The following is a 25,477-nucleotide window of genomic DNA, read 5'->3' on the forward strand; positions in this document are numbered from 1 at the left end:
GTCATTAAGAGCTTTTTTGTAGAGTTCTTCTGTGTATCCTTGCTGCCACCTCTTCTTAATACCTTCTGCATCTGTTAAGTCCTTGCCGTTTTTGTCCTTCATTGTACCTGTCTTTGTATGAAATGTTCCCATGGTAACTCCAATTTTCTAAAGAGAACTCTAGTCTTTCCCATTGCATTGCTTTTCTATATTTCTTTGAATTGCTCACTTAAAAAGCTTTCTTATCTCTCCTTGCTATTTTTTGGAACTCTGCACTGAGTTTGGTATATCTTGCCCTGATTGCCTTTTGCTTCTCTTCTTTTCTCAGCTACTTGCAAGGCCTCCTCAGACAACCATTTTACCTTTTTGCATTTCTTTTTCCTGGGGATGGTTTTGGTCACTGCCTCCTGTACAGTGTTACAAGCCTCCATCCATATTTCTTCAGACACTCTATCAGATCAAATCCCTTTAATCTATTTGTTACTTCCTCTGTATAATCATAAGAGATTTGATTTAGGTCTTATCTGAATGGCCTAGTGGTTTTCCCTATGTTATTCAATTTAAGTCTGCATTTTGCAATAAGGAGCTAAAGATCTGAGCCACAGTCAGCTTTAGGTCTTGTGTTTTCTGACTGTAGAGAGCTTCTCCCATCTTTGGCTGCAAAAAATATAATCAATCTGATTTCAGTATTGACCATCTGGTAATGTTCATGTGTAGACTCATCTTTTGGGTTGTTTGAAGTGAGTGTTTGCTATGACCAGTGTGTTCTCTTGGCAAAACTGTTAGCCTTTGCCCTGCGTCATTTTGTACTCCAAAGCCAAACTTGCCTGTTATTCTGGGTTATCTCTTGACTTCCTATTTTGCATTCCAATCCCCTATGATGAAAAGGACACCTTTTTTGGGTGTTAGTTCTAGACGGTCTTGTAGGTCTTCACAGAACCATTCAGCATCAGCTTTTTTGGCATTAGTGGTTGAGGCATAGACTTGGATTACTGTGATGTTGAATGGTTTGCCTCAGAAATGAACAGAGATCATTTTGTCATTTTTGAGACTACATCTAAGTACTGCATTTCAAACTCTTATGTTGATTATGAAGGCTTCTTCATTTCTTCTAAAGGATTCTTGTCCACAGTAATAGGTATAATGGTCATCTCAATTAAATTTGCCCATTTCTGTCCATTTTAGTTCACTGATTCCTAAAAACGTCAGTGTTTACTCTTGCCATCTCCTGTTTGACCATATCCAATTTACCTTGATTCATGGACCTAACATTCCAGGTTCCTATGCAACATTGTTATTTACAGCATCAGACTTTACTTTCACCACCAGACACATCCACAGCTGGGCATAGTTCTGCTTTAACTCAGCCTCCTCATTCTTTTTGCAGCTATTTTTCCACTCTTCCCCAGGAGCATATTGGAAATCCATAGACTTGCAGGGCTCAGAGATTCCCAGTTCCTTTTCTGGATCTCCAGGTTAAGAATTCTGATGTGGAGTCTAGAACCTTTGCAACAGTTTGTGAACTTTTCTGGTATGACTGTTCTCTAGTTTGTGGGTCACCCACCCAGCAGCTCTATGGTAGGCTATAGGATCTGTGGTGAGGATAATGGCGACCTCCTCCAAGAGGACTTATGCCAACACATCACACTTTACAGGACTACTGTTGCCAGTGCCCCTGTTCCCGCAGCAGGTCACTGCTGACCCATGCCTCTGCAGGAGACTCTTAAACACCCACAGGCAGGTCTGACTCAGCTTCTTGTGGGGTCACTGCTCCTTTCCCCTGGGTCCCAGTGCACACAAGGTTTTGTTTGTACCACCCCCCTACCCCAAGTCTCTGTTTCCCCCAGTCCCATGGAATTTCTGTAATCAAATTCTGCTAACCTTCAAAGTCAGGTTCCCTGGGGATTTCCAGTCCCTTTGCTGGATCCCCAGGTTGACAAGTCTGATGTGGGGCCTAGTAGTAGTTGTTCTAAGGTTTGAAGTGATATCTCATTGTGGTCTTAATTTTCATTTTTTGGTGATAGTGATGTTCAGTATCTTTTCATATACTTGCTGTCCATTTGTATGTCTTCTTAGGAAAAATGACTATTTAGATCTTTTGCCCATTTTTTAAATTGGGTTATTTGGTTTTGCTTTAGTTTTGAGTTATCTGAGTTGTCTTATATATTTTGGATATTAATCCCTTTTCCTATAGACATTTTGCAAGTATCTTCTCCAATTCCATAGGTTCCATTTTCATTTTTGTTGATGGTTTCTTTTGCAGCAAGGAAACATTTTAGTTTAATGTAGTCCACTTCTTTATTTTTTTGCTTATGTTGCCCATGTTTTTAGTATCAGATCCAAAAAAAAAAAATCACTAAAAAGACCAATATCAAGGAGTTTTTTCCCGATGTTTTCTTCTTTTAGGCCTTATATGTTTATAATTTTACTTATTTATTTTTGGCTATGCTGGGTCTTCACTGCTGTGCAGGCTTTTCTCTAGTTGTGGCAAGCAGAGGCTACTCTTCATTGCGGTGACAGGCTTCTCATTGTGGTGGCTTGTCTTGTTGCAGAGTGTGGGCTCTAGGGCACTGGCTACAGTAGTTGCAGCATGTGGGCTCAGTAGTTGTGGTTCCTGGGCTCTAGAGCCCAGGCTCAACAGTTGTGGTGCACAGGCAGAGGTGCTCTGTGGCATGTGGGATTTTCTTGGACTAGGGATCGAGCCCATGTCTCCTGCACTGGCAGGGGGAATCATCACCACTGAGCCAGTAGGGAAGCCCTAGGCCTTATGTTTAAATCTTTAACTCACTTTGTGCTTGAGTTTGTTTGTTTTTTGGTAAGGTAAGGGTCCAATTTGATTTCTTTTGCATGTGGCTATCCACTTTTCCCAACAGCATTTATTGACAAAAGACTATCCTTTCTCCATTGTGCATTCAGGGCTCCTCTGCCAAAAATTAGCTAACTGTATATGCATGGGTTAATTTCTGGGTTCTCTATTCTGTTCCATTGTTCTAGGCTGGTTTATTTTACACAAGCACCAACCATACTGCTTTGATTATTATATCTTTATAATATCATTTTAAATCGGGAAGTATAATGTTTCCAGCTTTGTTCTTGTTCAGGATTGCTTTTGTTATTTGGGATGTTTTGTAGTTCCATACAAATTTTAAGATTGTTTTTACTAGTTCTGTAAAAAAATGCCACTAGAGGTTGTATGGGGATTGCATTTTATTTGCAGACTGCTTTGGGTAGAACAGACAGTTTAACAGTATTAATTCTCTAATCCATGAACACAAGATATCTCTTCATTTATGTGTGTCTTCAAATTTCTTTCATCAATATTTCATGGTACTCAGTGTACAAATCTTTCAATCCCTTGGTTAATTTATTTTCCTCAACATTCTATACTCAACCCTATACTATTTTAATTTTTCATTTACTGAAGTCCTAATATAATTACATTACTGGTGGATCCATCTTTTTCCCTATTTACAGAAAATTTACTTTTTATTTTTATAAGATTTTTTTGTGTGTGTGGACCATTTTTAAAGTCTTTATTGAATTTGTCACAATATTGCTTCTGGTTTATGTTCTGGTTTCTTTTCTTTTTTTTTGGCAGAGAGGCATGTGGGATCTTAGCTCCCTGACCAGAGACCAAATGTGCACTCCTTGTATTGGAAGGTGAAGTCTCAATCACTGGACTTCCAAGGGAAGTTGCTAGAAAATGTAGTTTTAGAAGAATCACAGAAAATCCTTTTAAAGCTTTTGTTGGGATGTTGAATGTGCTTACTGTACCTCCCACTTAGGAACAAACAAAACTAAAAGCAAACACAGGAAACAAAGTGATGATGGCAATATTGATAGCTCATGGTGAACGATATTGGATTCTGGATCTCTGAAGAAGACTCAGCTTCAGGATCAGGGACCAGGCTTGATCACTCAGAGCTTTTGTGTGGCAGTTTTATTATAGTGAAAAAGGACAAAGCTTCTGACATAGACATCAGAAGGAGGACAGAGAGTGCCCCACTCATTAGTCTAATCAAGGCCTTATATACTTTTACCAGACCCACTCCTACAATATACATCTTAAGATTAGAACTAACAATAGAAAGATCTTAGGAGAACCACCCCCACAACATATGTCTTAATAACAAGATTAGTCAGAAGGTTCTTATTAAGAAGGAGACACAAGCTTTTGAGCAAGATACATTGTTATTATATAATCATTAGTACATACAATCATTAGTAAAAGGAAAAGATATATCTATTTGAATGCAGAGTTCCATGAATAGAAAGGAGAGATAAGAAAACCTTCCTCAGTGATCAATGCAAAGAAATAGAGGAAAACAATAGAATGGGAAAGACTAGAGAGCTCTTTAAGAAAAATCAGAGATACCAAGGGAACATTTCATGCAAAGATGGGCACAATAAAGGACAGAAATGGTATGGATCTAACAGAAGCAGAAAATATTAAGAAGAATACACAGAAGAACTGTACAAAAAAGATCTTCATGACCCAGACAATCATGATGGTGTGATCACTCACCTAGAGCCAGACATTCTGGAATGTGAAGTCAAGTGGGCCTTAGGAAGCATCACTACAAACAAAGCTAGCAGAAGTGATGGAATTCCAGCTGAGCTTTTTCAAATCCTAAAAGATGATGCTGTGAAAGTGCTGCACTCAATATGACAACAAACTTGGAAAACTCAGCAGTGGCCACAGGACTGGAAAAGGTCAGTTTTCATTACAATCCCAGAGAAAGGCAATGCCAAAGAATGCTCAAACTGCCGCACAATTGCACTCATCTCACTCACTAGTAAAGTAATGCTCAAAATTCTCCAAGTCAGGGTTCAACAATATGTGAACTGTGAACTTCCAGATGTTCAAGCTGGTTTTAGAAAAGGCAGAGGAACCAGAGATCAAATTGCCAATATCTGTTGGATCATAGAAAAAGAGAATTCCAGAAAAACATCTACTTCTACTTTATTGACTAGGCCAAGCCTTTGACTGTGTAGATCACAACAGACTCTGAGAAATTCTTCAAGAGATGGGAATACCAGATCGCCTTACCTGCCTCTGGAGAAATCTGTAGGCAGGTCAAGACAAAACAGTTAGAACCAGACATTGAACAACAGACTGGCTCTACATTGGGAAGGAGTATGTCAAGGCTGTATATTGTCACCCTGCTTATTTAACTTATATGCAGAGGACATCATGGGAAATGCTGGGCTGGGTGAAGCACAAGCTGCAATCAAGATAGCCGTGAGAAATATCAATAACCTCTGATATGCAGATTATACCACCCTTATGGCAGAAAGCAAAGAAGAACTAAAGAGCCTCTTGATGAAAGTGAAAGAGGAGAGTGAAAAAGCTGGCTTAAAGCTCAAGATTCAAAAAACTAAGATCATGGCATCTGGTCCTATCACTTCATGGCAAAATGGCAGATGGGGAAACAATGAAAACAGTGAGATACTTTATTTTTGGGGGCTCCAAAATCACTGCAGATGGTGACTGCAGCCATGAAACTAAAAGACACTTGCTCCTTGGAAGAAAAGCTAAGACCAACCTAGACAGCATATTAAAAAGCAGAGACATTATACTTTGCCAACAAAGGCCTGTCAAGTCAAAACTATGGTTTTTCCAGTAGTCATGTATGGATGTTGGACTATAAAGATTTGGACTATAAGGAAAGCTGAGCGCTGAAGAACTAATGCTTTTGAACTGTGGTGTTGGAGAAGACTTTTGAGAGTCCCTTGGACTGCAAGAAGATCAAACCAGTCAATCCTAAAGGAAATCAGTCCTGAATATTCATTGGAAAGACTGATGCTGAAGCTGAAACTCCAATACTTTGGCCACCTGATGCGAAGAACTGACTCATTGGATTAGACCCTGATGCTGGGAAAGTTTGAAGGAAGAAGAAGAAAGGGACGACAGAGGATGAGATGGTTGGATGGCATCTCAACTCGATATACATGAGTCTGAGCAAGCTCTGGGCATTGGTGATGGACAGGGAAGCCTGGCATGCTGCAGTCCATGGGGTCACAAAGATTCAGACATGACTGAGCAACTGAACAGAATCATTAGTACAGAGCTTAAGGAAAAACATACCCTTGAGCAAGATGAGTTGTTTTGTTGTGCAATCATTAGCTCTGGGCTTAAAAAAAAAATCATTTTATGTGACTAAGATGCAGGAAAGTAAAAAAAAATATTTGTCCCTTTCTCCTCAAGAGCCCTGTACCCCCTTCTCCTCCTTGAAGTCCTTGGACTCCTTATCATCCTACCTAAGATTTAACTCTCTCAATATATTATCTATTTGTTGTTTGATACAGGTAGGGTAAATAATAGATCTGTGAATATCAGCTAAAATTAGAGCCCTCAACCACCTTCCTCCAAGTCCACAGTTTGTAACTGACAGCTAAGAGAGTTCCAGATTCTACACTTTAAAAAATTCACAACTTCCTTCACAAGTCGTATTTTCTGGCCTATCTCTAGAAAACAGGCCTTGGACTCTGATTTGGCTATGCTTACTAATAAAAACCAGGACAGAGAAAGATAAAGTAGTCCTCCTGTGGGCAGGAGAGAGAGAGAGAAAGATTAAACCATGCAAGAACCTTTATTCCAGTTTCACCAGAAAAGGAGTTTTTCCTGTGGAAGGAGCAAGTAAGGAAGATGAATAGCCAAACTGTTTTCCAGCATTTAAAATAGATTGCAGAGGTTCCTAATTTTATGGAAACAGAGTCAGAATTAGCTTTATAAATAATTGTTTAAAAATTATTTCATATTTTGAAACCTAAAGAAAGTGTTAGAATTTCTATTTTTTTAACATTACAATTAAATTGTTTTATTGAAAAAAAAAATAAACCTAGGGAAAAAGTCAGAAAGATGATCAAAGTTAGAACTATATCCTCTCTGTGGGAAACTTAAATGTTGAGAACAATATGATAAAGAAAGTAAGAAAAATAAAATGAATGAAGTACTTTCATGTCAGTGGTTAGCAATGCTAAGACAAGATAATTACTTCCTGCTGCACTGTTAAGATCCTAAATCTGATAATTCCACCTTCCAGCAGTCAGTGAACTCTCTTATGCTTAAAATAAATTTGCTTTCTACTTAAACCATATTCAATTTCTGTTGCTTACAGCCAAGGACCTTAAATAATATACTACCAGGCAATTGTTTCAGATTGCCCTAGCCATATTTGTACTGTATAATCACTTTCTGGACCATAGTTGACTGAGGAGGGACTTGAGACAAGCGAGGGCGATCAGATTCTTTTCCCCAGAATTTTAGAATTTGGACTAACAACATGCTGGAAATTGTGAATTAAGTGTCATTAAAGACAGAAATTTTTCAGAACTAATCACAAACTTCTGCTTCTGAGATCTGCTTTTCCTGATTTCCGCCTTTCAAATATCTAATGGTTTAACATTTCCTTTGATTCTATGAGGTACCATAAAATGCTTCTAACACATTTCTCCTTTCTGCTGAAGTTAGCATGACTCAGCTTATCTCACTGATATCTGAGAGAACACAAACTACTATGCTGTTAAAAGTCCTCACTGTATAGTTCAGTGGTGGTTTTTAAGAATCATGCATGACTTGACTAAACTTAGAAGTCATTATCCGTTGGCCATTTTGCTAGTCGGGTCCTAATGGCCCTATAGACAGTGCCTCATCATTAACTCCAAACTAGCACTTAACACTCCAAAGGACAGACTCCTACCACTAAAAATAAATGAATAAACCTATAGCATATACTCTATAATTAGCATTTTAATCCTAAAGGAAGAGAAGGATTATCAACCTGACCATAATGGTAATTTTTTTTAAAAGAAATTCTCATATAAACTGTGTCTGGATACTTGAATTGGCTACTTGAAGGAAGAAAATACTGAGACTATATATTTATAACTTGTGATAACTACGCCCCTCAAAAGTCTTATGCAGAAGGTATTATTCTGCAAAGAGTTGTACATTTGATCACAAAGGCTGATACTAAGCATTATTATCTATATAAGGGCACTGGAGCAGCCCAGGTCTTCTCCTCCCCTACAAGGAGAAGGGTGCCATAAAAGGACCCACATACATCAGCAAAAGAGACCAACATAAACATAAACCTTGTTAAGGTAAATATAAACCTGGAGCCTTCATAATGCCTGATTTGTGAACCTGGTGTATCTAGAAAGCAGGGTAAAGCTCTTAAATCTTGATGTGATTTTTAAACTCCGATTGGACCAGACTCAGGTATTTCCTGCTGTGTTAGCTGACAGTAACAGCGACCAATTCTAGTTAGATTAATCTGAAGAGTAAAATTATTATAAACGTTCAGAATTGTTTAAAGGCAAGCTTGCAGCTGGGGATCAGGTAAAAACTGGAACCACAAATCAAAAAGCCATCTGGTATTTAAAGTGTTCTCTCTCCATCTTTCATTTTTATTTTCTCTGCATGTCACAAAAAGAGTCTAAGGAACCCTCCCATGTTCACTCGGCTAGTTTGTAATAGAGGTGGTACCAAAATTGAAATCTTTGATATCTGGTTTTGAGCAATTTTCTACTTCACTTTATTCTGTTTTAAAGGCAACTATAATCAGCTATGTAAATCTAACTAACACCTTCCATATTTTACAATTAGTAAACTGCACTGAATGGATACATATCAAAGGAAGTTGACCAGCTGCATGGAGGTCCACATATTTCCTTCCTTTCTCCTATCTGCCTCTCTTCCAACACAGTATAATAGGTGGTGTCATTGACCATGAAGTCATCTTGTTTCTGTTCTGCACCCCACCAGACAGATCCTAGGCAAGTCATTTAAACTCTCCAACTCTTGGCTTTCTCATCTTTAAACAATGTAACTGTATCACCCACAGTGTATTACCATAAAAGTGAAACGACCCACTGCACATTCCCATAGTGCATCACGCACATAGTGAACCTTTCTATGGTACTAGAACTATTAGTGGAGAAGGCAATGGCACCCCACTCCAGTACTCTTGCCTGGACAATCCCATGGAGGAGCCTGGTGGGCTGCAGTCCATGGGGTCGCGAAGAGTCGGACACGACTGAGTGACTTCACTTTCACTTTTCCCTTCATGCACTGGAGAAGGACATGGCAACCCACTCGTGTTCCTGCCTGGAGAATCCCAGCGACGGGGGAGCCTGGTGGGTTGCCGTCTATGGGGTCGCACAGAGTCGGACACGACTGAAGCGACTTAGCAGCAGAACTATTAATATCTCTATTCATTCCCATGTCAATCCCCCAGACAGCTCTGCCATCTCATCTCCATTTCTAAACACAAACATCACGGCCTTTAGCATTCTTGAAGCAGTAGTATTTGTATTGATGAAAACAATTTTTTAATGTTTTTATGGAGGAAGAAGTGAGGTAAACTGATGAAGTGACACTCATGTGTGACCTAAGCCATGTGTCAAAGTCTGGTTTCCCAAAGAGAATGGCCAAGAGAAATACCCAGTATTTCTGGGTAACTGTGAAACTTTGATTTACACAGATGCAACAACACCTGCTGAATTAACCTGTGATGTTTGTCAAAACCTACCTCTGCCTAAAACATTCTCCTCCTGGCATGCTAAGAGACAGATGCATTAAACATTTACTGAGACACTTCAATACAGTCTCAGGTAACAGGAAGTGTTGTGAGATTTATTTGGCATACTTTAAGTGCACATAACACAGTGGGAGATACATAGGGAATGTACCTGAGGGTTTTTTTTTTTTCAATCAGCTTCCTCTGTGACTTTTACACTATAATTTATTTTTAAAGAAGCATCATAGTTTTCTGGGTGCCATAATAAAATCTAAAATAAATGTTTTTGCCCAGATAAGCACTATTAAAAGGAAAGGATACTGAATTCATTTAAATACATTTGCAAAAGATTGATTTTCCTAAGGGAATGAACATATCCTATTTTTTTAATTATCCTTGAAGTTTTGCCTATCAACTGACAATTTTCTACAGAAAGGAAGCAAAACAGCCTGGCTTTCCTGACAGCAAAGAGCTGTAATAATACTAGAATGAAAACGGATTTGTCACTTACCTTATCTGTTCTAATGTCTGAGTTACTAGGAGTCAGAAATGAAATAACCCCCACTCTAGCGAACACAGTTGCTAAGAATATATTAAACTGAAAGTTAAATTCAAAGTCAACTTTTTCCAGTTTTTGAAGATTAATATATGCAGTCTTAACTCTAAGCAACAGGTATGATGAGTTATACAAAATTAGAGAAAATATAGTCATATTTGCTTCATTTTTCCAACTACTTTTCTACTCTTCTCAAAAGTCCAGCATCTGCCATCATAGCTGCTAACAGCAGGGTGTCTGGGTGATCCATAGTGAAAGCCACTCAGTTGTGTCCAACTTTTGGGACCCCACGCACTATAGGCTGCCAGTCTCCTCTGTCCATGGAATTCTCCAGGCAAGAATACTGGAGTGGGTAACCATTCCCTTCTCCAGGGGATCTTCCGGCCCAGGGATCAAACCTGGGTCTCTAACATTGCAGGCAGATTCTTTACTGTCTAAGTCACCAGGGAAACCTGGGTTTCCATAAGTACCTGGTTAAGCCCTCCACAACAAGCCCCAAATCTTTCTGTTTTAGCACAGTTCCTCTTTAGAAGTTGTGATTTCTTTTTCCCCTGTCACTGAACTTGGTTCAGGTCAACATGAACTGGTCCTCTGCCAAAAGCAATGATTTCTCTTGAAGAGTGGTGAAGGTTATGTTACATTGTGAAGGTACTCAATGCACATAATTGTGAAACGTGCACTTAAAAATGACTTAAAATGGTAAATGTTGTGTTGTATACATTTTAATACAAAAGTAATTATCTATAACTTATTTCTAGGCAGCAGAGGAAACTTGCTTCCCAGAGTGTCCTGGCCTTCTTTTTCCAATTGGTCCACCACCTTTGTATCATTGCATGCCGAAGGCAGAGGCTTTCTGTAGTAATCACAGGTATATAAAATAAAATTGTGCCTTTTTACCCTTTTTCTTCTCCTTCAAAAGACAGAATGTAATTTCGCTATGAATGTACAGGGTCCCTCTTGAAACAAACTGAATATGGGAGGTACCATGCTGTATAAATTGGGAGGATAGGTGGATGGCTAAATGCATTTCACCTTCTTTCCTGCTTGCTCAGACTCTCATGCTGGCTCCCTCAACTACCACAAAGGTAGCCCAACTACCGTGAAGCCACCATGCTGTAAGGAAGCCCAAAACAACCCACACAGGGAGACCAATAGAGAAGCCCTAAGATCACAGAAAGACAGAGATACAGCCCTCAGCTTCTCCAGCTTCAGTCACTGACTGCAATGCATGAGGCACAGAACCAAAATTATTGTTGTTGATTTTGACCCATAAATTGTAATGCAGCAATAGGGAACTAGAGCAGAATTTAATACCTTAAAGTGGGTACCATAATAAAAACTAAAAATATGTGATGTTGGATTTAAAACCAGGCAAAAGTTGGAAGAGCCTTGAAAAGACTATCTAGGAAAGCCTAAGAGGCATGGAGAAAGATTTAGTGAAGTTTTAAAAGACCTCAAGGAAACTGTCTTGAGGTACTGTAGTAAAATGTACACAACATAACATTTACCATTTTTAATCATTTTTAAATGCACACTTCACAATGCTGGGCATTGAGTGGCTTCACAATGTTATATAACAATCACCACTCTTCAAGAGAAATCATTGCTTTTGGCAGAGGACTAGTGGGAGCTTGAAGGAAAGTATGGAAAATATTAGAAGATTAAGGAAAGGAGATCCTTTTATATAGTAATAGAAAATTGAACAAAGCTGTCATCTGAAGTAACATGGCAAATAGAAAATGTACTTGGTGAACTTGGTGACAGAGCTAAGGAAACTTACAGGCAGAGCGTTGCGAGAGCTGCCTGGTCTCTTTGAGCTGCCTATGGTAAGATGAGAAGAGATGAACTAAAATGCAATTATTCAGGTTTCGAATGGGATTTGAAGAGTATGCAAAGGCCCTTGAAACAGTTTTTTCAGCTAGCAAAAGCCTCCCAAAATAAGAAAGGGTCTCAAGCCAAAGATCAAATCCAAAATGTGACTAAGGATTATCAGAAAGACCTAAGGCAGGGCTTCATGGCACATTTCAGACAGACAAAAAGGCAAAAAAGGCCTTAAAGCAATGCTTTTCAGTTAAACAAAAGGGTTTCTGTGAACCTTAAGAGAACCTTAGCAACCTCAGAGGTACAGTGAAAGTAGAAAGGGCGTACCTTGGAGATATCTGTGGGTGTGGCTTTTGTCTAATGAAGTAAATCAGATTAATACACAAGACGCCTGGAATATTTTTAAAACACTATATTTGAGAATATTAAAAATTAAAAGAGGGCTTTGAGTTTTAATTTCCAAAGACTGAAAGCAAGATGAGAAAATTAATCAAATGCAAATACAGACTCATCTTATATTTCCTACCTACAGTCACTTACTGTATTCTATTACCAATCCTACGGTCACTTCTCCAAGAAATCTTAATGCCATTTTTTGGAGGATAGTACTAGAAACCAAGATCTTAGTACTTGGTATACTCATTGCCTCTGAGATGTCACTGTTTCTAGGTTTTCTCAGATAACAGAACAAGGAAATATATCTATGTGTATAGAATCCCACATATACATGCATATTTATAAATATTTCTCTATATACATCTGTATTTACATTAAGCTAAACATGAGTTCACAGTGATTTCTTTAATGCTAATTTATTACTACATGGATCATTCTTGCTTCCTCCCTTTTCTTATTTCTAAACTCCGACAGTAACAGTGAGAGAGTGGTTTCTATAACCACCATCCATTTAGTTTTTTTCCCACGGTGGTATGGGTTACAATTCTAACACTTCTATACATGTATACTGGTATTGAATAATTAAGTAAATGGATGACTAATGTTAGGGTTGAAGCAGGAACTATACAGGATGAGCCTGGAGTATTTCACTGTGCCAGAAAGGAACAAAACACATACACACACACACAGTCTGATAGGGAATGTCAAAGGGATAGAACTGAAAGAATCTCAATGGCCAAATCTACAAGCAAACTAAACAAGAATATTGCATTATAACCCAAAGTAAAAAATAAGTATTCAGGAGTCCATACTGATATAAACAGGCTTCCCTTATGGCTCAGCTGGTAAAGAATCCATCTGCAACATGGGAGACCTGGGTTTGATCCCTGGGTTGGGAAGATCCCCTGGAGAAGGGAAAGGCTTCCCACTCCAGCATTCTGGCCTGGAGAATCCCATAGACTGTACACAAAGAGTAGGACACTACTGAGCGACTTTCACTTTCATTGATATAAACAAACACTTGAATAAATAAACAAATGAAAGAAAACACAAATGTGCAGAATAATTCCAAATAATTTATATATTCTCCACTCTCCCACCCCAGGAGGTGAAGCATAATTTCCCAAGTTTTGTGTCATGTATATAATGACTTCCTTCCAAAAAGTATACTTTGGAAAGGTGGAAATGTCAACTGTACAGCTGAGAAACCTAACAAACACTACCTTTACTCGGTAATCAAAGTCAACATCAACAGTGATGTCACATTGATCACAGGTACCCTTGATATGATGCAACACCAACAGCATTTCACCTTAGGAATTTTCCTTCCCCAAACCTATAGCTCTAGTATAACAATGAGAAGAACATCAGACAAAGCACAATTGAAGGGCATTCTGTAAAATATCTGACCAATACCTCTCAAAACTGTCAAGGTAATTAAAAATAGGATAAGTCTAATAAACTGTCACAGCTAAGAGGAGCTGAAGAAGATGTCACCAGTAAATGTAATATAGTATCTTTGATGGCATTTTGGCACAGTAAAGTAACATTAGAAAACTAATAAAATCTTCATAATATTGAGTTAATAATTGTGTATCTGTATTGACCTGTTAATTGTGACAAATGAACGTAAGATGCAAGATGTTAATAACAGAGGAAATTGAACATACATAACAATTTTCCTTACAATTTCTTTATAACAGTCTTTATAATTTTTCTGTAAATCTAAAACTATTCTAAAATAAAAGGTTTATTTAAAAGAAAACGACTTAAAGAAGCAACTGGATCATCCTTAGGGCATGACAGGGTTGCTGCACCAATACAGGGTTGCTACACCTACTGCTGAATTTTTATTGCACAGAGAAAATTTCCATGTTGCTAAATTTCTCTTGATATAATTTTCAAATCTTTCCTATCAGAACAAGAAAATGAAAAATGAGTATACTGGATCTTTGAGGTGTGAGATAAGAATGACAGAACTGAGAAAAGGAAGATGCATAGAAAGAATTAAGTTCTTTCTGAAACATAGCTATTATTTTATAACAGCCTAGATTTTAATGTCATACTTGTGTGACTAACTACACATTTTTAACTGAAAGAATGATTCATCTTTCACAGTTGAAGAAAGATCTCTAATTGTTGTTGGTGGTTTATAATATGGGAAACAAAAAGATGTTTAAAAACAACAACAACAATATGCTGAGTAGACTCTACAAACAACCCAAGGTAGCAAAGTTTGGTGGGAACCAGTGGGAATTACAAAGTTGATAAGAGTATTCAGGAAGTGATTTTTAAGATATGGTGTGTTGGAAGGAGAGTTGGATATAAAATGTTGTGTCACCTCAGTCAAAAATCCCTGATGTTACCTGTGATCCTCAGAGGATTATTCTTGTCTGGCTGGTTGGAAGTCCCTGCCATCTGCAAGCAAAAGGGTTGATATATCTAGTAGTTTGAGATTTTGTATATTTCTAAGCAGAGGACACAGAAGTCCAGTTCATGAGTGAAAGTCTCACAAGACCCCTCAGAAAGAGTCTGGGCCCCTTTGGTTAACTGAGCAGTTCAACTAGTTACTGTCCAAGGTCAAGGATGCCATATTCATATCATCAATTCAACAGGCAGTGAGGAAGTGCATTTAGGTTAGAAACTCAGATATTCACATCTAAGGAGAAGCAACATTAACAAAATAGAAATATAATGAGATCAGAAATAAAAAGCAGAATGTGGTAACCAAGTAAAGCTCATAACCCCAGCAATGAAGGTACAGTGAAGTGGAGGGGAGACTGTGACTTTTGTTCTAGGGCTATTAAGAAGAACCTCTTTAAAACAAATCAGTGATAAGAGGATTTATTTTCTGTTTGCTTCTGGTTATAAGTCACTCTCTAGAAGCCTCTGAAGGTTGCATCTACATCATTTCCCACAGAGTCTTAATGGGGTGGGTATGGAGGTAAAATTTTGGTCCCCAACTTTGACACCCTAGGAACTGAAGGGATTCTAGAGACAACCTTTCATTTTATTTCCTTTTTCAGAAAACTCCATGTCTCATTTCGTAAATTAAAAACGTGGCATGATATACTTAATTGTAATTTCCTCCTCGGCCTATGTAAAGTTCAATCTGAAACAGTTTCAGAGTGTTTCATTTTAATGACTGAAATGTGTATTCAATTCCTATAAAAATCCAAAGCTCCATCCCGAATGTAGTTGACATTCTCCAGCACATCATTTAAATTTCTCCGAGTAATTTTCTGCCTTCTGTGAGACAGTGATATTACATTGCCTCAAGGCATTTTGCATATTTTGTTGATTTTAACTTTTAAAGTCCTGGTGGTTTTTACTCTCTCATTATGTCCCTGTTCATGTCCCATATTTTTCTCTACTCTTCTAGGAAGCAGTGAGGAAGTTGAAATAATTTGTGTGAGTTTAAAAAGCAATTTCTAAGTGATGGGGACAGAAGATGGTTTGAGACAGGAGCACCGATGAAGACATCAGGAGTCAAGGAAGTTTGTTCTGGTTATGATGGCTATGAAATGACTGAATTCTTCTGCCTACTACATAGAAGACTGCAAAATAAAATGGAAGCTGAGGTCTAGAATCACTCTCAGCATTTAGGAAAAAAAAAATGATAAAACCACTACATTATTTGAAATTTCTTATGCAAAAGAATAGCAAAGGCATGGGGGGAAAAGGCAGAGTACTCCATGTCTCTGAATTTTCAAATGTCAACTCTGTTAAGTGGAGAAGAAACACTTGAATGAAAACAGGAGAGAAGAATAAGCCAATCTGATCAAAAGGCAATGCCAAGAGCCATTATATCTAATAAAATTTTTTAAATACTTCTGCTGTAATAGCATGAAAAGAAAAAACCTGTGGCATATCTAATTAGCGTGTGTGTGTGTGCTTAGCCACTCAGTTGTGTCCAACTCTTTGCAGCTCCATGGATTGTAGCCCACCAGGCTCCTCGGTCCAAGGGGCTTTTTCTTTTTTTTTTTTTATAAATTTATTTATTTTAGTTGGGGGCTAATTACTTTACAATATTGTAATAGTTTTTGCCATACATTGACATGAATCAGCCATGGGTTTTACATGTGTTCCCCTTCCTGGACCCCCCACCCACCTCCCTCCCCATCCCATCCCTCTGGGTCATCCCATTGCCCCGGCCCTGAGCCCTTGTCTCATGCATCGAACATGGAATGGTGTTCTGTTTCACATATGATAATATACATGTTTCAATGCTATTCTCCCAGAATGTCCCACCCTCACCTTCTCCCTCAGAGTCCAAGGGGCTTTTTCAAGGCAACTTGTCATTTCCACCTCCAGGGGATCTTGCCAACCTAGGGAGCAAACACGTGTCTCCTGTACACTGCAGATGGATTCTCTACTATTGAGCAATTGTGTGTGTGTGTGCACTCAGTCATGTCCGACTCTGCGACCACATGGACTGTAACTTGCTGGGCTCCTCTGTCCATGTAATTTTCCAGGCAAGAATACTGGAGTGGGTTGCCATTCTTCCTCCAGGGAATCTTCCCAACCCAGGGATCGAACCCACGTCTCTTGCATCTCCGGCATTGGCAGGCATATTCTTTATCACTGAGCCACTTGGGAAGCCCATATTGAACAATTAGGAAGCATCTAGTTAACATATATATATGTGCCTTCCCCAGTGGCTCAATAGTAAAGAATCTGTCTGCAATGCAGAAGACACAGGTTTGAACCCTGGGTCTGGAAGATTCCCTGGAGGAGGAAATGGCAACCCACTCCAGTATTCTTGCCTGGGAAATCGCATGGACAGAGGAGACTGGTGGGCTTCAGTCATGGGGTCACAAAAGAGTTGGACACAACTTAGCAACTCAACAACAATCTGTCTTTATTGGGCTTCTCTGGCTCAGACAGTAAAGAATCTGCCTGCAATGCAGGAGACCAGGGTTCGATCCCTGGGTTGGGAAGATCCCCTGGAGAAGAGAATGGGTACCCACTCCAGTATTTTTGTCTGGAGAATTCCATGGATAGAAGAACCTGGTGGGCTACAGTCCATGGGATCGAAACAAGTTGAACATGACTGAGCAACTAATACACACACACAGTTAATAGATACATGTATTATATATTTTACCAATATATCTTCCACTGCAATATCAAGAACATGACACATATTCCCAGGTACTTGTAAACTTTAAATAGTAGTATTCTTCACAAATATTTTTAATCTTTACCCCTCACTTCTTATCTGCTTTCTCTGGCCTAGATCTTTTTCATTCATCCATCTATTGACCCATCTACCTAGCACCTGCTGAGAAATGCCAGCGTGGTAGATTAAAGATGGTCACACATTCTTTGACATTTTTCAGATTGAGATAGGTGGGAGTCTAGTTCTCTTCCCTTTGAATCTTGATGGGCTCTGCAAAAGCTCAAACTAATTAGAATTGGCGAGACAGAATTAATGCTGTTCCTTTTTGAGCCAGGCCTTAAAAAACTGGGAGCTTCTGCTACTTATTTTTTGAAATCCCTGTTCTGGGGGAAAGTCAGTTACCTTGTGAGAGGTTGAATGCCCTCGAATCTACCACAGTATGAGAAAGCCCAGGCTAACCACACACAGAGGCCAGGCGAGAGAGATGGCTAATCAGCCCAAGTGACAGACATGTGTTTGATGACTCCACCCACAAGCCATCAGACTGCAACCACATGAATGACCCTAAGAAACAATCAGCCACTGAGCTGTCAATTCAGACAAGATAAAAGAAATATTGTTAAAAAAAAAAAAAAGAAATATTGTTATTTTAACCAAGTTTTGGAATGGAATATTATATAGTAACAGATAGCCAGAACAACCATATCCAATGTAGAATGCTGGGAGGATACAGGGAAAAGTAAAACAAGAATCCCTTTCTCTAGAGAAAAGTAGAACACTTTTAATTAACAGTATGAGAAGTATTTAAAAGTGACTAATTATATAGGAACATAGAGGAATGAATGATTAATTATAGCCCAGGTCAGGTTTTCTAAATGCTCATTGCTGAAGAAAAAGACAGGTGAGTTGCACTATGTGAATTATTTAAATTCTCTGAGATTCAGTTTCCTTATTTATAAATCTTCAGTTCAGTTAAGTTCAGTCACTCAGTTGTGTCTGACTCTTTGCGACTCCATGGACTGTAGCACGACAGGCCTCCCTGTCCATCACCAATCTTATCGGGATTAAATAGATTAATCATATAAAATGCTTAGAATATGGTCTGGCCCATGGTAAACGATCAGTATGTATTAGCTTTTACTGTTATGACTATCAGCAGCATTGGCAACAGCAGCAGTAGTAATGGCAAGCATCTGCATCTCAAGATGTAACTGAAAGACTAGTAATTCTGCCAAGTTAGTTCTGCTTGTGTGTGGTGGTAAAGGAGTCCAGAGTTATACTACTGCTTATCACACTAAAGTTCTTTTGAGCATCTTTGATCTTCAACAGTCACCAAATATTGCTGCAAGTCACACTAGTCTGTCTAAAATTATTGTTTATAAATGGTGTATAGAGGAAAGACACTGTGGCATAATGTTTAATCCTGTTTTGAACATACACTGGCTGTATGATCTCCTGTGCTTCATTTGTCTTATCTTTGAAATAAAAATAATTGTTTATCTACCTCAAGAACTTACAGTGAGGATGAAATGTATTAATACATGTGTAGTCCTTAGCAGGTAGTGTTGAATAAATGTTAGTTACTATTATTATTATTACTGTTATTACCTCCATTGACAAGTACAAATAATATAATCTCCACTACATACTAGGCATTTTTATATACTATTAATGAGCCAATCAACAACATTTGATCATAACTATTACCATTTCTATGAGAAAACTGAGGTTCAGTAACATTAATATTTGGAAAAATAAAAAACCAAAAATAACAAAAATAATTCAATATTTGTCTTTCAACATTTTCTTGCTCCTCATAATTTATCTTAGTTTTGTCTTGTTGACTCACTACTTCTTTGAGTGTTGTGACCTTAAGGCAACTACTTTACTGTTTCTTGCTATTTTAAGAAAAACCCAGACTTCTGGTTAAAGCATATTCACAGTGGATTATTTTCTTCTTTTGCCATCAATTCTCAACACAAATATAGTACATTTCATAAAATGACAATATGAACTACTCTTTTCAACCCTCTCAGAAATACATTTAGTGGTATGTTTGTGGATGGCAAAATGATGGCAATGTTTTTATCCATCTGCCTTTCTACTATCTAATTGTAGATCAACGTAGGGTATTTGATGTATACTGTGGATTATAAGAGCTGTCCTCAACACTTCTGAAAATGGGTTATATCAAAAGCATTAAGCATGAATTCATGGCACTCTATTTAGAATTAGAAATTCACAAATTTCAGAGTAGCTTATTCTATATTGATTCTCCCGTGGAAGAGACGTAGTGTTTAGAGACTACACTGGCTAAAATTTTCTCCCTTAAAAAATAAGCGAACAAACAAAATAGAAAAACTCACTTTTGTGTCAGAGAAACCCTTGCAAGTATTTCTAAGAACAGATAAATAAGATTTCATCAAATAGGACTTCTATCTATACCTGTTTATGATGTATGATATATACATACAAGAATATATGCACATATGCACATTACACACACATATATAATTTTGATGGTGTTGGAGTACTGCTGAAGCACAGAACTTAAGGCGTCAAGTTCTACTACCACTACATATGCAGTCCAACTGCACTGAGGACACCATGCTGTAAGAAGCCCAAACTAGACCACATGTAGAATCCAGATGGAGATACTCAAAACTACACGAACAGAGAGGCACCAGGATTACATGAAGAGCCTGTCCCCAGCTGTTCCAGCGTCCACTGTCTCAGCTGCACATCACTGACTGCAACTTCATGGACTACCCTGAAGCTGAATCTTTGCAACTTTTTTACTCACAGAAACTGTGAGCGATAACAAAATAAAGATTGTTGTTTCAAGCCACAGGAAGAAAGACAATAAAAAGGAGAGATGGAAAACATACTCTCTTCAGGAAATCTGCCAATGTATGGAGCACAGTGAGAGACCAAGATTCTGGATAATAGGTCTAGTCAGGAGGCACTTGCAAAAAGGCAGGGAACCCACAGAGAACTTGTGAAAATATCAACGTGCTGAAGAGATAAAACTCGAGGGTTCAAGACTACCACACAGCAATCTTCAAAATTAACAGATAGGTTTTACATTTTATCAGCTGCTCTTCTCACATCACACCCACAAAAATGGCTACATTAAAAAAGACTGATCAGAACGAGTATTAGTAAGCATGTGGAGTGACTCAAATTCTCCGAGGTTTAAAGTGTTACAGCCACCTGCACATCTATTTGGCACTCAATATCCACTAGTAATAAATGTGTATATTCTACTCTTAGATATAAACTTGGGTATACATTTAGCAGAAATAACTATTTATACTCATGAAAAGGCAAGTACACTAGCGTATAGCAGCACTACACTTAATAGAGTAAAACAAGAAACAATTCAAACGTTCATCACGGCAGAATGAATGAATAAATGCAGTAATGAGAGTGAATGAACTACTTCTACGTGCAATAGCACAGTTTAATCTTACAAACATTATATTGATTGAAATAAAGCCAAACACAAAATAATTTGATCTTTTTTATTCCATTTATATAAAGTTTAAAAACAGGGAAAATTAATCTATGCTATGAGAAGTTAGGATAATGATTACTTTGGAAAGCACAGTGACTGCAAGTTGTTATTAGTGAGGCTCTGGGATGCTGCCAATATTGTATTTCTTGATCAGGTGCTGGTTACATGGGTATTTCTTATTGGTGCAAATTTATTGAGCTGTATACTTATGATGTGTACATATCTCTATATAAGCTATGCTTATCAGTCGTGTCTGACTCTTTTCGACCCCATGGACTGTAGCCCGCCAGGCTCTTCTGTCCATGGCATTTTCCAGGCAAGAATACTGGATTGGGTTGCCATTTCCTTCTCCAGGGGATCTTCTTGACAAAGGGATCAAACCTACGTTTCCTGCGCTGGCAGGCAGATTGTTTACCACTGTGCCACCTAGGAAGCCACATAAGCTTTACCTCCAGAATTTTTCTTTCTTTTAATAAGATCTTTCCCCTATGTTTTCATGGGTTTTATTTCTGGGACCCCTCCAGGTTTTTATTGAAGAGCTATGAATTATCCCACCCTGCCTCTAGCAGGGGGAGGAAAAGTAACCATTCTGAAATACACCGAGAGCATTCTCTGTTATCAAAGGCCTACTGTCCAAGGGAAAAGACTCTACCAGCACCTTACTCTATGTAAAGGGAAGGGCCGTCACCCAACTTCAGTTCCCTCTAGCCTTCCTGCTTCACCTAAGAGGGAAAGAAGAAAGCGAAGAAAAATGAAAGTCAAAAATTGGGGATATAGGTACATTAAATGATTTTAAGTCATAAAATTATAGATCACTTTTCCTCCGCCACACCTTCCTACCACACCAACAGGACTCTGTTGTAACAGCAACAAAAACAATGATAACAATGAAAGAGCTGCAACATGCAGACTTTATCTAAGGAGGAGTTCTTAAGGAAATTTCCAAAAAGAGGGAGACCAAAGCTAGGACACTTCAGGGATCTAAAGCCAGTGGCACCTATGTCTAGAGCAAACATTAAACACAGCTCAGCTTCTAGCCAGAGGACCACAGAACTTCACACTAAGAGCCTGTTTACAATTCCTATTACCTCATACCTGACCTTAAACAAACAAACAAAAAAAATCACAAGGCAAGCTAAAGGAAAAGAAAAAGGAAGATTTTCAGGTTGGACCAATATATATCTTTAATATACAGTATAAACGATCTTCTGTAGAATTGAATTAATCGATTCAATTCCAGGTAATATTTTTCTTCATTGGGCATAAGACTTAGTTATCCGTTTGAGTTGTAAATAGTATCAAACTTTTGGAGATTGTTATCTTGAATTTAATTGACACATTTTCTGCCAACATGCCGAATAATATTCTTTACCTCAGATCTCTGCTCAAATGTCACCTCATCAGTGAGTCCCCACAGCACTTAAAATAGCAGCACTTCTCCACACGCCTGATCCACTCTCCCTCTTTAGATTTCTTCATAGGATTAATGTTCACCCGACACATAAATCTTGAAAGTGAAAGCGTTAATCGCTCAGTCGTGTCTGACTCTCTGCAACCCCATGAACTGTAGCCGGCCAAGCTCCTCTGTCTTTGGGATTCTCCAGGCAAGAACTGGAGTGGGTTGCCATTCCCTTCTCCAGGTGATCTTCTAGAAAATCTTACTCGAGTGTTTATTATTTGCCTCCCCTGTCTAGAACGTAAGATTCATGACATCTGTCTTATTTGTTAACTACCCCCACCTCCCATGCCCAAAGTGCCTACGACAATTAAGTGTTTGGTAAAAACATGTTGGGCTTCTCAGGTGGCGCTAGTGGTAAAGAGCCCACCTGCCAAGTCGGTCCTAAGATGGCGAAGGAATAAGACGTGGAGACGACGTTCTCTCCCACAAATTCACCAAAAGAACACTTAGACACCGAGCAAATTCCATAAAACAATTTGTGAATGCTGGCAGAGGACATCAGACACACAGAAAGGCAGATCATAGTCTTCAAAAGGATGTAGGACAAAATATAAAAGATAAAAAGAGAGACAAAAGAGGTAGGGATGGAGATCTGTCCTGGGAAGGGAGTCTTAAAAAAGAGAGAAGTTTCCAAACACCAGGAAACACTCTCTCCGGCGGGTCTGTGGCGAGCCTTGGAATCGCAAAGGGCAAAATAACCGGGAGGAAAAATAAAAAATATATTATTAAACCCCGCGGTTTACGTACCTAGCAGCAATTCCCAGCCGGCGCCGGCGCGCAGCCCAGACGTGCGCTTCCCCAGCTAGCAAGCGGAGACCGGGCAGGGAGGGGCGGGCCTCATCGTTTTGGGTTAGGACTGAGCCTGAATGCCCAAGGGGCAATCTGAGGGAACTAGATTGAGACAGCAACTTAGACCGTGGGATAGCTTTCCCGCGAAAAGCCCTAACCTAAGACACCGCCAGGCCCACTCACAGAACAAAGGACTGAGAAGAGTAAACCAGCCGCAGACCAGCCCATCCCCAGCAGGAGACAGGAAGGGGAGGGCAGCGAGAGCCGGAAGGGCGGAATCTCGGCCCCAGAGAGGCATCCTGTACCAAAACTGCAAACAGAGCTCGCTGCTAACCAGGACTGCTTGGAACTCTGGAGGGTCGACACCCGCCGAGGGGGTCGCAGCCAGAGATCAGCTCCCCGGGGGAGAGCACGGCACACTTCGGAAGCTGCGCCCATTGTACACCCAGAAAACCGAGCGGCTGGGTCAGGGGGAAGGGAAAAAGGTGCAGCCCCCAACCGCGCTAGCCAAAAACCTGGTCACCGGCGCTGCTCAGACCTGGGAAAGGCACAAAAGCCAGGCTCAACAGAGTCTGCGCCTTTGTGAAGTACCCGGGAACCAGAACCTGAGCAGCTTAGACCTGGGAAATACAGGCAACCCCGGGGGCCTCTTCAGACAGTTCCCACCAGTGCAACCTAGAGCCTGAGCAATGTAGACTGGGAAAGCACACACGCTGTGAGCAGGGCAAACCCAGAATGGCCGAAACATTGTGAGCACACGCCAGTGAGATTTGTTAGCAGTGTTCCTCCCTCCCCATAGCACGACTGAACGAGTGAGACAAAAAAAAAAAAAGTGACCACCACCACCCTCCTTGTGTCAGGGCGGAAATTAGTGAGAAATACAAGCTGGACCAAGGAACTATCTAAAAATGAACTGACCCCACAGTCCATAACAGTTCCAGAGAAAGTCCGAGATATAGTTTTACTAGTTTCATTTTTTTAATTTTTAAAACTTTTTTAAAATTATTTTTTGTTAATTTTTAAAATTTTATTTTATTTTCTTATTTTATTTTTATTTTTAAGTCCCCTATTACTTCTTCAATTTTCATTTTTATAACCTACTGTAACCTTGCAAAAAAAAAAGACCCTATTTTTTTTTTCTTTTTTCTTTTTTTTTCTTTACGCCATTATTTTTAAAGTAAACTTCATATACATACATATTTTATGATTTTTTTGACTTTGGTGGGTTTTTTTTTTCTGTTTTCTTTCTTTTTTTTCTTTCTTTTTTTTTCTTCTTTTCTTTCTCCTTTTTTAATATGGTATTTTTGAGAACCTAACCTCTACTTTAGATTTTTAATCTTTGCTTTTTAGTATTTGTTATCAACTTTGTATCTTCAAGAACCCAATCTTCAGCACCCATTTTTACTTGGGAACGAGATCACTGGCTTGATTGCTCTCTCCCCCTTTTAGCTCTCCTTTTTCTCCACCAAGTCGCCTCCATCTCCCCACTCCCCCTTTTCTTCTCTACCCAACTCTGTGAATTTCTTTGTGTGTTCTGGGCTGTGGAGAACACTTAGAGAACTGATTACTGGCTGGATCTGTCTGTCCTCTTTTGAGTCCCCCTTTTCTCCTCCAGGCAACCTCTTTCTCCTTCCTCCCTCTTCTCTTCCCTGTGTAACTCCAAGAATATCTCTGAGAGATCCAGACGGTGGAGAGCACATAGGGAAGTGATTACTGGCTAGCTTGCTCTCTCCCCTTTTTATTCCCCTCTTCTCCTCCTGGCCACCTGTATCTCCCTCCTCCCTCTTCTCTTCTCCATGTAACTCTGTGAACCTCTCCGGGTGTCCCTCACTGCGGAGAAACCTTTCATCATTAACCTAGATGTTTTATCATCGGTGCTGTATAGATGGAGAAGTCTTGAGGCTACTGTAAGAGTAAGACTGAAAACCAGAGACAGGAGACTTAAGTCCAAATCTTGAGAACACCAGCGAACTCCTGAATCCAGGAAGCATTAAACGAGAGGAGCTCATCAAACACCTCCATACCTACACTGAAACCAAATGCCACCCAAGGGCCAACAAGTCCCAGAGTAAGATATACCACACAAATTCTCCAGCAACACAAGAACATAGCCCTGAACTTCAACATACAGGCTGCTCAAAGTCACACCAAACCCACTGACATCTCAAAACTCATTACTGGACACTTCATTGCACTCCAGAGAGAAGAAATCAAGCTCCACCCACCAGAACACCGACACAAGCTTCCCCAACCAGGAAACCTTGACAAGCCACCCATCTAACCCCACCCACAGTGAGGAACCTCCACAATAAAA

General features: G+C 39.3%; 1 protein-coding gene across 2 annotated transcripts in view; it reads right to left on the minus strand.

Annotated features, from left to right (window-relative positions):
• Positions 1-23,716, minus strand: part of THEMIS (thymocyte selection associated) — a 227,920-nt gene extending 204,204 nt beyond the window's left edge. For both annotated transcript variants that reach the window (XM_081526215.1, XM_081526212.1), the window contains exon 1: positions 23,122-23,716. The gene's annotated coding sequence lies outside the window, so the exon portion shown is untranslated. The remainder of the gene's footprint in view (positions 1-23,121) is intronic.
• Between the last annotated feature and the right edge of the window lie 1,761 nt (positions 23,717-25,477).

The sequence above is a fragment of the Giraffa tippelskirchi genome, chromosome 9 (genome assembly GCF_054371585.1).
Source record: "Giraffa tippelskirchi isolate mGirTip1 chromosome 9, T2T-mGirTip1v1.2.pri, whole genome shotgun sequence".
Taxonomy (NCBI): Eukaryota; Metazoa; Chordata; class Mammalia; order Artiodactyla; family Giraffidae; genus Giraffa; species Giraffa tippelskirchi.